Source organism: Pinus tabuliformis, chromosome 2_2 (genome assembly GCF_031772625.1).
Source record: "Pinus tabuliformis cultivar Carrire ecotype Pingquan chromosome 2_2, CPIR1, whole genome shotgun sequence".
Classification (NCBI taxonomy): Eukaryota; Viridiplantae; Streptophyta; class Pinopsida; order Pinales; family Pinaceae; genus Pinus; species Pinus tabuliformis.
The window spans coordinates 888,986,914-889,003,667 of record NC_142300.1 but is presented as its reverse complement, the minus strand read 5'-3'; positions in this window follow the sequence as shown (position 1 = coordinate 889,003,667).

The window sequence follows — 16,754 nt, the reverse complement described above, 5'->3', positions numbered from 1 at the left end:
AAGGGAAGTATTCATCTATGGATGGTTAACAAGTTCATTAATAACTACAAGCAAACGCTTCAAACTATGTATTTAATGATCTCTAGTCCTCATCTAAAGAGTTCAAGAATCAAATAAATTCCAACCTAAGTTCTAAGTATATGGTAAACCTCTACTCTAGAGGTTCTATTATTGTAAAATTTCACAACTATGGAAGTTGTGGCAAGGTCTCAAAGGAGGGACTTTCTTTTTGGGGCAAAACTAACATTTTTTCAAAAGATAGTTTCTATAATTGAATCCATCTTCAATATCCATTTCTTCAACCCCACTCTGGATTTGAATATTGAATCCCCCCTACTTATTTTGGGATGAGATGATCTTTCAAAAGCTAACATAAATATATTGGGGACTTACAACAATATACAAACTAAGCAAGGAAGGGTATACACACATGTGTTAGAATTTGAATTGAAGTTGACTTGAGCAAAGGTATAACAATGCATATTTAATTAAATATTGGTGATTTTAACAACCACGTCCATTAGATTAAAATAATGATACTTTATGTGTATCTATATGCAAAGACAAAATACTTGAAAGGCACCTTCCCAACAACAAAGGTCATTATAAGAAAAATGGAAAAATAACAAGTTGATGGGTGGTATGATTGAATGAAGAATCAAAGGGCAAGAAAGAAGAGACATCCAAGTTTAGTCCTAATAAAATATCTTATGGCCCCTTCCAAGGAGTGCGTTATTAAGAGGGACACAAACATGATCATGGAGTTTGTGCTAAAGTCTTATGGGAGAAATAGGAAGCATGTGAATGAGATATTATGGATTTCAAAAGAGAAATCATGTTATTCAATCCAATAGAAGCAAGGGGATTGGTGCTACTTGAGACTCCATAAGCTCTAAATAAATTGGTGAAAGCAAGAAGTCTAAAAGATAAATGCAAAGAAAGGAATATCCATCTATGTACAAATCTACAATAAATAAATTCAAAATTATACAGTGTTTCCATATAGACAATGTTAGGTCCCTATAACACTAGTGATTCCCCCATTACTAGTGTCATTGTGGCCCTTACTGTTATTGTTGTGCCCTTATTGTCCCCATATTGTTATTATTGTGCCCCATAGAAGCCCACTATTGTTATTTTTGTGCCCTTATATTATTATTGTTATGTTGACTTTGATTATATTGTGACCCCTTAGACTCCTATATATAGAAATGAGGCTTTGTCATTTGTATCATCCAATAATTGTTCTTTTGTGTAATGTAAAGGAGGTTGCCCCCTCGAAGAGGCTGATTTCTAAGTTGTTGATCTATCTTTTCTATCTTTTTGTGAGTTGGTTTCATAACAGACAACCTAGGTTCGAACCCTAAAAAGTGTAGGGTCTTTGTGAGTGTTTGTGAGGGAATGTGTTTGACATCACATAATTGGATTCCCTTCATCATCAAAGAGACATGTGTCCCAAAAGTCAATTTGGTTTAAGTGGATGTTAATATGATACATTGTATATTTTCTGAGGGTAGTAGCACAATTGGAAAAAAGCATGTTGGCAAGCCCTTGTGTATCCAAGTGATCGAAAGTTCAATCCCCCAGACATATCTCACCAATTGAACTTAAAAAAAATATGATACATTGTATATTGCAAAGCCATTAAGTTAAGTAATGACCTTGGCTAACCCAAATATTTAATTAGAATTTAAGCTCAAACACAACATTAGAAATGAAACCTTCACTCTAGATCTAAGGATATAGGGGTCAACATTGGATATTGGGTACAAGACAAGGTGATCAAATGTATCTCTTGGACTAGCATTTTTTACAAAGGAATACAAATTTTAATGCTTATATTAACATGTATGTATAATAATAATAATTAAATAGTCACTCTTTAGTTCATGGATAAAAGTGTTGGTGTGGAAGGAAATCTCGAGGGATGTTTCACTATAGTCATAAAAATTGCATTTATTGTGGCACATGGAGAACTTATTAATTGGGTGTAGCTTTAAAAATGGATAGGAGTGTTATCCTCCCCACCTAACTGCAATTCCTACAAATGACATATTTAGTGATTAATGAGTATATTGTTGTAATAATTTTGAACCCTGTGTTAAGAAATCCCTATGCAATCCAATTTAACTTAGGTACCATTATCAAAATGAGGAGAAGTCATTTATGGGTTTCCTTAGAATGTGTATTTCAAGGAAGAATGTGTACTTTATGTTGAAAGGTTTTACGGTCTTTGTGTTTTAGTGTACCATGTCATGTTTGGCATTGAGCGTTGGGTGTGTTGGAAGCCAACTCTTGGTAAACTCAAATACACTTGTCCTAAGGAGGGAGTTGGGGTTTTAAGGTTCTCTGGTTGTAAAAGCTTTCAAAGTCAATGTTTTTCATCCTCTTCTTGCATATTGCAGCCTCAAGGCCATTCGATGAGTTGGTGGTCATGCTTAAGGTTTTCATCCTATTCTTGCATTGTGCTTAAGGTTGATTGGTACCTTGTTCCATGAATTATGATCAACTTTGGGTCCTCTTTCAGTAGACACCTCCTAGCCACAGTATTAAAGGCAACATATTGGTTTCCTTTACTAATTTTAGCTTGTAATAAATTTAGATGTAATGGTTGTCACACGCGTTCATATACAACTATCTCATAACAAAGCTAACACAAGCACTTCTACCCATGCCTACATCACATCACAGAGGAGGAATCAATCAATATTATTCAATATCCCGCATTCGAGTATCCCTCCTTTGAGGATTCAATCCAACATTTATGGAGATAAGGTCATCCATTTACAATAACTAGCTTTGCCATATAGCATGTTCATATTCCTATTGTCATGGCCGAAAGTACCACCGACATATATCTTATGCAATACGAATAAATAATTAGAATGCCTCAATGGATGCAATTCATCCTATAATCCATAATGCATATATTAGATAACACGAACCATAGGCTCTACCGTTTCAAAACAAAATCATTTATCATACATAATCAATAATCCGTCTGCCACAGTTGCATGACATGTTAACATGTGTATCTTAGGGATTATGCACAATTAATCAGAAGTGCAGCATTGGATGCATAGCACAAATAACTTGTACCATAGTTTATACAGTCGAGCCTTAACCACAGTTAACAAATTTTCATAGCGGCTCAAGCACGACTATTCACTATCTTAACAAAAGACAGGTTAACACCAATTCTACATAAGATCCACATACTGTGACTGTAATTAGAATTTCATTTATGTGCATCCATAAAATCATCTCATTAACGCCACATTCAATGCATTTAAAACTCAAGCAAATTCTCTCATATGCTAAGGAATTTATAACATAGAAGGTAAGAAACCAACATACAGAACAATCCACGCAAGTGAGTCAAACTAGATCAAAAGAGAGAACGACACTTGGAAAACAGAGCACCGCTACCCAACCTAGAAATGACTCTTCAGTTCACCACCGAGTCGAGGTTCTTGCCATGGATCAACCGCCTCCAATTGATCTATGAAATGGGTATTTAGTACCTTCTTTCATGATATGGTTTCCATTAGCGGTGTCTCGCTTTTATGGATCTTTTTATCCATTTGCGTAGGCTTATCTCATAAAAGCTCACCTTTCTCTCCCATGAGGATTTTCCTCATAGAAGATTGCCTTTCTCTCCCGCACAACTTTTATGTTTTTCTCAATGGATATTTATCTCCAATCCATCCAACTTATCTAGAATTAAATCGAGAAGCTTTACCATGAAAGAATTATCCTTTCCCATTCACCAATGTGATTTGGCAAGAATCTCATCTCTTGGTGTCTCGCTTTTCCAAGTGATTAATTTATTAATAAGGTATTTACTTTTTATATTACACATCATACCTAGCTTTTCTCAGCTTAGGTTTGCAAAGTTTGACACACAAGGGAGGGGTGTTACATTTTGGATCCCTCTCTTTCCTTAAGATCCCTCCAACTGCAGCTAGAGTTCTTAGATGACTGTAAGGAGGAAGCCCCTATTGGAAAGGGACAGACAGTTTGAAGGTGTCTATCTTGTTGGTAATTCCTATATCGAAAAGTTGTATTTTCATAGTCCAAGGGTTGGGAATACACAATTCCCATCCACTTGAGCTCAATTTTATCTCGCAAAACTTCATTGGGATATACCTAAACACATATGCAAACATAGGTGAAAATGCCTTTCAAAAGTCTTTCCCTGTCTACTTTGACGAATCTTCCAATAAAATTGCCCACTTTTTCTAAGAGATCTAGATGGGTAAAGTGAATGGGAAAACTGGGAATCTTACCCATAGTAGAGTAGTCATCGGCAACATAGTGAGAGGATTGAAGTTGGGAAACCATGGCTTCACTAGAAGACCAACTCATCCCCAAAACCATGGACCTTGGTCAAGGATTTTTTTCTTATCCTCAAGACATTTGAAGATCACCACAAAAAAACATGGGTCTACATCCACCCAAACCGGCGTTCATCCAATCCTATCATAATCGAACAGAAAAACGCTACTTTTTCAATAGAAAATGGGGAATAAAAGTATCACCCAAGGATAATGACCATCACATCAAGCGCTCAATCATAAGGGAGGAGCAATAATTTGACAATCACACATCCTTGATTTCTATTGATTTAACTCTGAACACTCACGTAATATTCTCTTGCTTGGCGAATTAAGCACCACTGCATGGAATGGACGAGGATTGAGCCGAACCCTGGATGAAGCCCACTTCATTCTCATCTAAACACAAAACTATATATACGTCAAAGCTATTACAATAGATTCTGACTGTCAACACCTCGAGGTTCTATTTATATGTGGCTACCTTTTATGGTTACTATTGAATGTGTGATTGGCAATAGTAATGGCAACTTAGGGCTGCCAAATTTCCTTCGATTCCCTCACTACATCCTAACGCAAATAGTTTTTCAATGCCTTGGTTGTCTTTCATAACTGGTAGGCAGCGTCTTCTTTGATATTTCTCGATGGTTTTAATTCCACTACAATCACAACTTTCATTTACATAAACTTCGTGTTTTCGCACGAGCGACGATTGTTCCAAGGTGAAATGTCACTTGGATGGTTTCAATGTTGTTGACCCATCATAACTAACTAACGGATATGCCCATTACAATTTTATACCACCCCATTATCAATATCAATTATGCATGGGAACCAGTTAAAGCAAATTTTCACATTAATTTTATATGAGCATGAGAACATGTGTTAACAAGCAGCCCATAAAGCCTCATTTTGAATGCCATAGTCACTTAGAAGGAATTCCTCTTGTAGTAGCATCCTCCCTACTAAACTTTGCTAGTGCTAACATTAGAACCACCATTACAACAAGATATCTTTCTAGTGTTGACAACACCATTATAGTAAGATACCTCAAGAGAGACAGAAAATTTAAAAAGTATGATAGTAATACGTATCCATAAGATGGTATTGAAACTAGTAATTGTTCACGAATCCATAAGATTGTAAGGTCATTCTCATTATCATAATCATTGTCATCATCATCACCATCATCCTTGTCATTGTTATTGCCATCATTACATTATCATCATAATCACCATTCATGCCATCATCATCATCATTATGGACATTGTTTGCAATTGTTCATAATTGTAGATGTTGTAAGAAATATCATCGACCCAAAAAATGTGATCAGTGCTAGAAAAGGGTTGTTTAGGACACATTGATATACGTAAGAGAAATAACAACTCTATTTTTGACAGATGATCGATGATGATCATCATCACCACCATTATCATCGTCATTGTCATTTTTATCATCCCCATCATCATCATTAATGTAATTTCTATCGACATTGTTGTAATCATGCATCATCATCATTCATGCCATTATTGTTTTTGATGATGACCTAGATGAAAATGATGATCATGACACCAAAGATAATGCTTATGATTATGACAATGACAACATCTAAAATTGGGAAGATTCGCCAACGTCATTAGCATCGTCATCATCATAATCATTGCCATCATCATCATTGTCATTGTAACCACTATCGTCTTTATCATCATAATCACAATTCATGTCATCGCCATCATCTTCATTTTCATCATTGTCAATATTATTGACATTGTCATCAATTGTTCATAATTTTCAATGCCATAAGGAATATCATCAATGCAGAAAATATGATGAGTGTTGGAAAAGGGATGCAAAAGCGAACATAGAAATGGGGGCAACAATAGAAGTAAAATTGGATGAAAAGTGGATACAACATAAGTAGATGCACAACAACATGAAAAACCTGACACAAAAGTGGATGCAAAAGTAGATGTAGTTGTCAATGAAAAATTGGATGCAAACATGAAGGCAAAAGTGGAAGCAAACATGGGTCTAATGGTAGGTGTAAAACTTGGCACAAATTGTGGTGAAACAAATGCGGATGCAACAACGGAAACAAAAGTATATGCAAAAATGGATGAAACAAAAGTGGATGCAATAGGGGATGCAAACGTGGAAGCAAATGTGGTTGCAATGGTAGGCGCAAGATATGGTGCAACAAAAGTGGATGTAACAATAGACAAAAAATATGCAAAATAAGATGCAAAAATGGATGTAAAAGTGGAAGCAAACATTGATGCAACAGGAAAAACAAAATTGGATGCAAAAAATGGATATAATGTAAGTAGATGCAAAAGTAGATACAAAACGAGATGCAAAACCCAATGCATAAACCTGACATAAAAGTGGATGCAAAAATAGATGCAATATTTGATGCAAAAGAGGATGTGAACATGGTTGCAAAATTGGAAGCAAACGTGGATACAACAGTGAGTGCAAAACATGGTGCAAATTGTGGCATAATAAAAGTGGATGTAATGATAGATGCAAAAAAAGAATCAAAGTATGATGCAAATGAAGATGTAAAAAGGGATGCAAAAAGTGAAATTTAAAATGGGTGCAACAGTGGATGCAAAATTGTGTGCAAAAGTGGATGCAATAGAAGTCGATGCAAAACGAGACACAAAACCCGATGCAAATCCCGGTCCAAAATTGGATACAAAAAGGGATGCAAAAATAGATGTAGTAGTTGATGAAAACCTAGACGCAAATGAGGATGCAAACGTGGATGCAAAATTATAATCAAAAGTGGGTGCAAAAGGAGGTGCCAAACTAGGCGCTAATTGTGGCACAAAAATATTAGATGCAATAGTGGGTACAATAATAGATGCAAAAGAGGATGTAAATATGGATGCCAAACAAGAGGGAAAAGTGGATGCAACAAAAGTAGATGCAAAATTTTATGCAAAACTAGACACAAAACTCGATGTAAAACTTGGCGCAAAAGGGATGCACAAATGGATCAAAAAATGGATGCAAAAAATGATTTAAAAAAGGATGCAAAAAAGGATGCAAAAGTTGATGCAAGTGTAGGTGCAAAAAGTGGATGCAAATGAGGATGAAAAAGTATGTCAAACAAAATTAGGTGCCAAACTTGATGCAAAACCTAGAACAAAACCTGGTGTAAAGGATGACACAAAACTTGGCATAAAATTTGGTGCAAAACGTGGTGCAAAAGCTATTGCAATACCTGGTGCTAAACTTGGTGTAAGATTTGGTGTAAAACTTGATGCAAATTTTGTGTCAAGTTTTGCGCCATATTTGATAAATGGATGCAAATAGCACCAAAAATAGGCTCTAGATGCAAAAAAAGAAGTAAAAAGGGACGCTAATCGCTGGTTTTGTTGTAGTGCCCAAAGCGTAAGAATCCCTCCTGTCGAGTTGTCTACCTTAACCTCTAAATACTCATACCTGCTTAACCATTTGTTGTGGATTTCTCTAATTTTATCCATCAAGCACTTTGTTTCCAGAATGAAAACCATGTCTGGTTTTTCTTCTTTTATTCTACTACTGAGAGTTCTTTGTTTCCTTTTACTTCTTAGGCCCCTAATATTCCATGTTGTGAACTTCATTAAGATAGGTTTCTAAAAGAGTAACTAGTAAGATCTTTCATCTTACCTAAGTTGATCATGATTTTTCCACATTCTATCAGCAGCTCATTCTATCTTTTCCTTCCTCTTTTCCTTCCCGAGTTCTTGGAAGAGTGCCCTAGTGTTTCCTCCATTGTCTTCATCCCTCTATTTTCCTAGTTGTCATGCTTTTATTTTGACTCCAGAACTCTTCGATTATGATCACCATAAGAAGAGTTGTTGAACCCTGTCAAACTCCTCGTTTGGTAGGGAGTCAAATCCTTTGGTAATACCCTGCTCCAGAAACTTTTCCATATCCAAGTTTACCTTCTCAAGAATCTCCTGTAGTTCATGATCCTCCATTCCTACCTCACTTGGGGTCATCTCATGGTCCCTGCTGAGCTCCACAATGCTCAGTGCATCATCCTATTGCTAGTTGTTCTCTGGTATGTCCTCCATGCTAGTATCCCTATTCTTCTCATTGGTTTTAGTTTCTTATTTATGGTTTTCCCCATTGTTTCCTATATCCTCTTCTAAGATTTTGAAACTATTGTGGCTCAGTTGTCCATCCTTGTTGATTTTCTTTTGGTTCTACTTTCCTCCTTTCCCCTTACCCCCCACCTTGCTGAAACCCTCAAGATCTTTGCTTGTGGTGGTTTTTTTTTTGCTTTCTGGTTTGTTTAATGGGCAGTCTCTGTATAGGTGCCTGTGTTCATGGCACTTATGGCATATAAATGGGACATGCTCAGAGTCCACCGCCTACACCCATTCTTCATCATAAAATTTTAAAATGATCTTGTCTGGGAGTGCCCCAGATAGGTCCATTTCCACACAGATCTCGGCGAAGGAAGTGTATTTGCCTCTTAATGTCACATTTGATATCTTTATAAAATGCCCTAGTTTATTGCCGATAGCCTTTAAAGACTACGACAACCAATAATATAAAGGAAGGGAGTATAGTCTTATCCATACCAGTACTGAGGTGAACGTTTCTTGTTCTGGGACAAAGTTCATCACCCATGGTCGCATGTAAAGGCCTGCAGCAACGTAGAAATAGGGTCCTCCCTCGAACACTTTGTATTTATCTTCTAAGCTCGTGAAAACCATCGTAAAGAAACCCTTAGATCCGAGGTGAAGGTTTATTTCCCCCTTTGGTTTCCAGTGGTTCCTTATCCATGCATCTAAGGCCTTCTACGTTAGCCAAATCCCCATAAATTTGCATATGATCACATATTTTGTCATGTGATCTTTGTGCATCTATAGCGCCGGGTCACTTAAAACGACCCGAGGAGTGATGGTCAACTTGGGTTTGCAGTCGCATGTCACCCTCAAAGGTGCAGCTTTCTGACTGCTACCCTCTTTTCTCTTCTCCCTGCTATCTTCCTCATGATTCACTCTCTGTTCGTGAGGTTTAGTATTTCTCGTGTTAGTATCCTCTGTTATCACCTCTGTTGGTTTATTGAAGCGATGCAGATCAGTTTCCTTGTTTCTGTTCACGGTTATTTCACTGTAGGAGGGAGCAGAACTCCCTCCTCCATGACCCGCCATGGTTACCAGCACCAAGCCTTGACTCAAACCCTAGCTTAGATTGTAGTTCTACCTTATTCATCTATCCACAAGCCCTACTTCTTACCACTTAGCTTTTCTTCACAAAAAAAGAACAAAACTTTAATTAAATAAAGATGTTACATCTAGCAATGATCCTCTACACCCAATCATACAACTACAAAGATCTAGTGTGGAAATCAAATAGTGAGGACCAGACAAAAGTAAACAAACATATTCCCAGCCACAGACAAAAATTATAGAGCATACAAAGGTCAGGGACCTCATCCATCAATGCCACCCAGAAGACTGAAAAGAAAGCAAAAATGCCTCTACATAAGGCTGTGTATGACCCAGAGATTGAGGGGATCATAAACCTAGCAAAGAAAAGAAAATTAAAATTTCGCTTGCCAAGGGCTAGAGAGGAATGTAAATCAAACAAAAGCATAGTCGATCATGCAAAAAGGAAGGATCCTAAGTTGATGACAGAGTCCTAATCCAGGCATTTGTAATGAAACATCCCAAGTTGCGCCAAGGTCCCATGCTTAGAGAGGTGGTCCGCCAATGAGTTATGCTCTCTAAAAATGTGGTGAAAGGATAAGGAGAGGAAGAAAGCCTTCATTGAACTGATTTGCTCCAACCAGTGACCCAAAGATGGAACATCAAGAGAACAAGAATACAACGCACAGTCGATTGTCACTTTCAAATCCCCAAATATGACAATCTCTTCCACCGCAAGTCATAGTGCACAACAAAGGAATCCCCCAAGGACCAACAACTCAGCACGTATATTAGTACTGAAACCCCAAAACCACAATAAGTGACAATGCTGGGAAGGGGAAAGGGAGATGATTGCTCCACAACCACAAACACCACCCACAGAAGTGCCATCAAAGTAACCCATGGGTAAAATGTGACCAATAGTATTGAAGGTTCTACCACGCTTGGAGTTGTTAGATATATGAGGTCCAATCTCCAAAAAATACCCAAAAATTCTAAGTGAAGTAAACCTCAGATACAGAACAACATTGTCAAAATTGCATGCATTCTGACAGCACCAAATCCCCCAGAGAAAACATAGAGGAATATATATGTACTGCATGTTGTGGATTTTCCAACTTCAAAGGCATGAGAAGATAGAGGCTTTGTCCACTAAACTGTCAATGTTGAGCATTAAACTTCCTCCCAGGAAACAAGGGAAAAGGGGTAGTCCAGAAATATATGTGCAACATTCTCCTCAATTGATCTACAAAGACGACAAGAACCAGGGCCCAAAAATCCTCTTTTAGCAAGGTTGTCCCAAGTAAGGATGCGGTTTTGGACAACCAACTAGGTGAAGTATTTCAACTTCATTGGAATCTCCCACTTCCACATCCAAGCCAGCCAAATGGAGAGGGGGTCTAGTTGAGGCCTAGCAGAGATATATAAGTATGCTTCCTTTGCATAAATATCACCTCCTTGTACGATGCCACTCCAAGTGATCCTATCCTCCTCCTTTGTAAGAATAACTCCTGCTTGCATAAGATGTATATGAAAGGACTCCCATTCAATGTAGATCTACATGAAACTATAACTCACCTGCCTACCTCCAGTATGTTGAGGGAAATCATTCATCATAAACAACCCCAATGTGTGACAACAACTGAATATCTCGAATATGTAGATATTGAATAATATCCATAGAGAGGGAGTGGCACCCCTCCATACCAACCATAGCATCACGGTCAATCTATATTTTTTTGCCCCTTCCAGCTAGCCATCTAAGATTGTTTCAAATCCAAGGTCGAACTTTCATCAGGCTACGGCATACTAAGGAGGCCTTATTCTTCACTGGAGAACCTCCACTAATCCAATCTTCCAAATAGGAATTGTCTAGATATTTCTCTCTAATTATGCTTTTCCAAATGCCCTGCCCCACCAAGGCCCTCTAAAGGTTCGATGTAAGAAAGGCATAATTGAAGTCATATGTGTCCTTAATACCCCAGTCACCGATTTCAAATGGTTTGCAGATATTGGCCAGCGAGGATGGGTGGATTTTCTTCTTATTTACGGAGCCAAACCAAATGAAATCTGCAATAATAGAGTTGATTGTATGGATGACAGCCATGGGGAGATGGAATAAGTGTATCTAGTAGACAGAAATTCCCCGTAAGACTTCCTTTGTCATAAACATCCTCCCTCGCAGGGACAGCCACTTTTTTTCCCACCGAGATAATCTCCTTTCAAATTTCTCTAAGATCTAGTTCCAATCACTCCTCTTGAAGTTACAGGGCTTCAAGCAGAAACCCAAATATTTAAACCCCTCAACCAGGGATTTTAACTTGTTAGACATCACCATGGCGAAGACAAAATATGAAGCATAAGCATTGAATGCATATATTATTCACATGATATACATTTTATAATACATTGGAGTGACTGTTGGATTCCATATTCCAAGGTCTCTTGGACTCCCTTTGATTGCTCACATTCCACTCCAACCCTTAGAGGATTAGGTGTCCAACATTCCCCCCTTAATCTGAATGGGTATGTATGAGTCCAAGAAGAGAGATGCTATACAAAAATGTGCAAAAATGCATGGTAGCAGTAGGTTGAATGTGCTCTCTGTAATGTTGGTATAAGGGGATGGTTTAAGGAGTGGTTTTTCTTCTTATTTATGGATCCAGACCAAAGGAAATCTGCAATAATAGAGTTGATTGTATGGATGACAGCCATGGGGAGATGGAATAAGTGTATCTAGTAGACGGAAATTCCTTGTAAGACTTCCTTTGTCATAACCATCCTCCCTCCCAGGGAGAGCCACTTTTTTCCCACCGAGATAATCTCCTTTCAAATTTCTCTAAGATCCAGTTCCAATCACTCCTCTTGAAGTTACAGGGCTTCAAGAAGAAACCCAAATATTTAAACCCTTCAACCAGGGATTTTAACTTGTTAGACATCACCATGCCAAAGACCAAATATGAAGGATAAGCATTGAATGCATATATTATTCACAAGATATGCATTTTATAATACATTGGAGTGACCATTGGATTCCATATTCCAAGGTCTCTTGGACTCCCTTTCACTACTCACATTCCACACCAACCCTTAGATAATTAGGTGTCCAACATCCCCCCCCCTTAATCTGAATGGGTATGTATGAGTCCAAGAAGAGAGACGTTATACAAAAATGTGCAAAAATGCATGGCAGCACTAGGTTGAATGTTCTCTCTGAAATGTTGGTAAAATGGGATGGTTTAAGGATGACCATCAACATTGGAACGTTTAGTGTAGTTCCAAGAAATATTCCAAACCTGGCAAGAATCTGAAGTCTTCTGCTAGAGGAAGTGCTCCTAATGCTTTGAATGGGAGAACTTCAACCTAGAAAGGGAGGTTTGCAACCTGCGTAAAAAAAAGATAACCTCAACCTGAAAAGGGAGGTCTCAACCTGCGGTGATTTAAGGATGACCCCAACTTTGGAATGCTTAATGCAATTCTTGGAACTCTTCCAAAGCTGGCAAGAAGCTGAAGTCTTTTGTTAGAGGAAGTGTCACCAATTCTTTGAAGAGGGAGAATCTCAGCCTGAAAGGGGAGGTCTCACCCCGCATAGATGGTTTAAGGTTGACCACCAACCAAAGGCATGCTTAGGGGCATCTTTGTCTCTTGCTATAACTTTGAATTTGGTATGGCAGGTTGTGGCTCAGGCTCGCTTGATGTATCTTTGAAGCTTGTATATAAACATCACTTTCCCCCTATCATATACAAGGTGAGAAGATGGCGAAAACTCAAGTGTGAGACTGTTCAATACTCTAGAACGAGTTCTGACATGTGACTAGAATATCTTCTTGGTTGTTGAACCCATTGCCAAGAAGCGATCCATCCAAGGTGAATCTTTGTTCTTGTAGGAGGTTTGTTTTTGAAGCATCTATTTGAAGAGTGAGTGGTTTATAACAATGCTCACATGGATGAAGATCAAAACAATGATCTTTCAAATGGCCAACTTTGTCACAATGTTGGCATTTAACATTTTTGTTGTTGCTACTGTAGAAGAGGAGCATAATTTGGAATATCTAAAGGTGAATTGTCATGAAGTAATCCAACGCTCTGAAACTGGATGAAGTTTGAGTAATATGGAATATGAAAGGACACATCCTTGTCATATCCAAGACCAGTTATGTGGTTGTTGTTGGGCCATGAGAATGGTATAATTCTTCTCCCTTTTCCTTGAATAAACGTTATGTTTTTAAGTAGTTTTCCTTTAATTTGTAATGATTTAAGAGAAAAAGGATAATGAAAGCAATTTGAAGATAATATAGTTAGTTTGAGTCTTTTAGATATCGAAAAGGTTATAATTTGAGTAAATTTTTTTGCAGATCAGTCCAATCGAACGATTATTGTTCCCTCGAGATATTGGAGCAAGATTTTGGATCAACTGATGCCTTATTTGTGGCAAATTATAGCTCGACGCCTGAGCATGATCGAAGAATGAAGTCAAAGGAAACTAATCATTACTATTCGAAGATCTTATGGTTAAAAGAGCAATCCTGAGAATCTGTCAATTCTCAGGATAGCTCCATATTCAGTTTTTAATGTAATATATAAGACAACAAGTGAAATGACAGAGAATATTTTCTTATTATTACTTGTTCACTGTACATTGCATACATCAATCTGAATTTTAACTTTCTCAAGATCATTTTGTAAAAGTCTCTGAAGTTAATGAATTTGCGCAAGATCTTACCTTAGTCCTTAGTATCGAATTTATCTAAGACAGTACTTCTGGAGACCATGGGCCCAGTCACCGGAGGTTCTATTGTCTGTTATGTATCATTATTAGTTAGTTACTTTTCCACATTCACATTAGTTGTGTTTCTATTCACTTGCCTTTTCTTTTGTGGTAGATAATCGATTGAATTCTGTATCTTGTAATTATGTTATGCATCTCCTAAAATTTCTGATTGGATTGCCTTACATGAATGTAAGGTTTGAGTTTGTGAATTCCGTAAGTTATCTTTAAGAAGTAAGATTTTTAAGAATTTGTGTGATTTACTAGTCTTCCTTATGCGTAGGATTTGTTGAAGGATAGATAGAATGGTTGATGAATTAAAATAGTCTTCTTTCATAAGATTGTAATTGTAGGAGTAATTATTTGCTGTCATCATTTGTCTCTGCAACGATTGAATTAGGATAATGTTTAATGTAACTTTTCCGTAGCAATCATTTTACACTCTTTCATAATTTAAGAATCTATTCTTGCATATATTGTGTTGATAGCCTTGAAATAAGAGAAAAATCCCAGGTTGATAAGATTAATGAAGGTAGGATTAAGTTGATTTTAAAGATTCATCTTAGTGCCCAACATTTTGGCATCGTTGCCGGGGAGGTTTTCAAATCATAGGTTGTATCTTTGGGAGACTGGGTATAGAAGATGGAAGGTAAGAACCTAATCATGCGACAAGTAAAAATCTTGAGCCTAGCGCCCACTTGCAGCTGATACGACTAGGCTATGTAAGTGTGTATGACTAAGAAAAAGAATAGGAATCATGTAGTAATAGAAAAAAGCCAGTATCAAAATCCACAAAAACCTAGGGACTAGTGAGCCTTGGGAGAGCGACCTTCATCAATGAAATTATTCGAAAAGCTGAATCTCAAGCATCAGTAGGACCCCGAACAATATCTAGGAAGGGCTCTACCGTAATCCCTCAAGTAGTAGAATCACCAACTGCAGCTCATGCTGAGATTCACAGTAAAACTGAAGGATCTGAGAAAAGCTTCCAAAGCACATTTATTCAACACTCTAGTCCTTCACAAGAGGGAAATTCTTGCAATTTGAAAGAAGGAGAAGGAGAAACTAGTGGAGCAGATCCACAATCCTCAGGGTCAAGATCTCCTATGATCTCGATAGAAGAGAAACCGCCAGAGATCCCAGACTTAGGCAGCATAGTAAAACCCCCTTGAGAGCCAAGTAATATCCATAACTTCCCTGCTCAAATAATACCTCCTGATCAAGAAATCCCTGAAAATTACTGGCAGATTTTTTATCAAATGGCAACCCAAGGGCAACAAAACCAAACTTCGACATTGGAATATCTTATTGTCAACCCAATGGCTAATGCCCCAATGAAGGCTATCCCTTTATAAAATATCCCAACCTTTCATGGGATGACCTCAGAGGAAACAAACGTCTTTTTATTTGAGTTCGATGTGTTATGCAGAGATTATGATTACACCATCGAGTTACACAATTTTGAAAATGTTCCTTTCTACTTTAAAAGGAGCAGCATTATGATAATTTATGGGCTTAGGAGGAGGCACTATAAATTCCTCAGATGCTATGAAAAATACCTTTCTCACTAAATACCAGGATTATCGTTGAACCAGGGACCTAAAGGATGAAAATTTTAAAATGAATGAAAAAGACAATGAAACCTTAGAAGAATATATTGAGAGATTTCAGTACAACTTACAAAGATCACCTTATACTACTTTACCAAATGAAGTACTGAAAGCTGCTTTAATAAAAGGCATGAAGGATGAATGGATAGAAACACTGAATTTAATGGGTCAAGGTGATGTTTACCAAGAAGAATATGATAATATTGTTAAGTTGTGTATCAAGTTTTCACGTTGCAGTACACGATCCAAATCTGGAATATGGGATCCCCTCACCCAAATTAGTAAGACCACAAGTGGTGGTCTAACACGAATAGAAATTGGTAATCTTGTAGAAGATTTTAAAACTGACATTTCGAGCACACTGACTACATAGTTAGATATTTTGCAGGCCAAACAAAAGCAAGTTGAGGCAGATCAAGCATTGGCCATATTCTTTCCACATTGTTGAAAGAAACACATTGAAAGGGAATGCCCGCTAGACATGGTTCGAACTTGTGTTATTTTAACTAAGGAACATTCGTCAGAACAATGTTCAATGCTTCCAGGATTAAAAGTTGTATTTAAAGAAGTTGAGGAGGAAAGAGAACCTGCATACCTAATGACTCAATGTCGACCATGGAAATCATGCTCTACATGTATGATGTAAGATCCCTCCTTATTTTATTTTGGGCAGTATATTCCATAACATAATCTTGGAAACGCATGGCAAGGACAATCACCCTTCAATCCCACTTGGAAATCCCAATCATATCCTACATCACCATGGTCAAATAAATCTTTTGTTGGATCAGGATGGCCAAATTCGCAATATCCTACCCCATTATGGTAGAATCCAGTTACCAATTCTTATCCCTCACAATGGTCAAATATACCTGCATAGAATCCA